The following is a 1,144-nucleotide window of genomic DNA, read 5'->3' as shown; positions in this document are numbered from 1 at the left end:
GATGTAACAGAGAATCCGGTAATTTTTCAAAATAAAACACATTTCGTATTCCGAAATAAATAAAACGGAAATAAGGCAAGTTCTTTCTGTGCGGCCCGGTACCAAATGCCCTGCGGACCGGTACCGGTCCGCGGACCGGCGGTTGGGGACCCCTGCTCTATTGGAAGATAAAGGTAACTGTGTTTTATTCTTTTCAGTCATATCCTCAAATACGCGAAATGCTCTTCTTTTATGCCACATTCCTCTCGATAGATGCGGATGAGAGTACCTGGAAGGCAGACTATACAGACAATCTTCTGTGAATTTTCAAAGGTGTTTTTAGAACAGTTTAGTAACACGCTCTGCAGTGTGAACATAGCCATAGTTAGATAGCATTTTTTTTTTTTTTTGATCACTAAATACCCACTGAAGCTCCAGGTCCAAAGCTCACTGCCCGCCACTGATGTTCAATAATAATTTAAATGGTCTAAAATAGTTTTTCTTGTCGTAAAGAAATTTTTAACAGAGTTTGATGGCGACAAGAAAAACTGCGTGGGTTTTCTCCAGGTATACTGGTTTCCTCCCACATTCCAAAAACATGCATGGCAGGCTGATTGAACACTCTAAATTGTCCCTAGATGTGAGTGTGAGCGCGGATGGTTGTTCGTCTGTGTGTGCCCTGCGATTGGCAGGCAACCAGTTCAGGGTGTCCCCTGCCTACTGCCCGAAGACGGCTGCGATAAGCTCCAGCACCCCAGCGACCATCAAGTGGATCGGTAAAATGGATGGATGGAAGAAAAAATAATTTGAAAACTGTCTGGGAATTTCTGTCGAACACCTTTGCAAATGTTTGCATCTGTATGCAAGATTGAACAAACCCAGACACAAACAAAACATTTTGTATGTGCCCAGACATTTGCATTTACATTTACATTTGCGAATCCAGTAGTTCATGGCACTCTCACCCACATTGGGAATAGTGCTAGAAAAATATTTCATAGGCAAGTTGGAGTGTGACATCTTATTGAAGTTATGTTTCAATATGTCAAAAATTGACTGAGTGACCCAAGGGGGAAGGAAGGCTGAGGCCGGAACATACTTTGCTGGGTATGTCCTAAGGCCGACCAAGATATCGTCTCTGATTTGTTTGGTCAAATTTGTAATC

This window comes from Hippocampus comes, unplaced genomic scaffold (genome assembly GCF_001891065.2).
Source record: "Hippocampus comes isolate QL1 unplaced genomic scaffold, H_comes_QL1_v1.1 scaffold254, whole genome shotgun sequence".
NCBI lineage: Eukaryota > Metazoa > Chordata > Actinopteri > Syngnathiformes > Syngnathidae > Hippocampus > Hippocampus comes.
The sequence above is the reverse complement of the archived record's forward strand: the minus strand, read 5'-3'. Positions refer to the sequence as shown.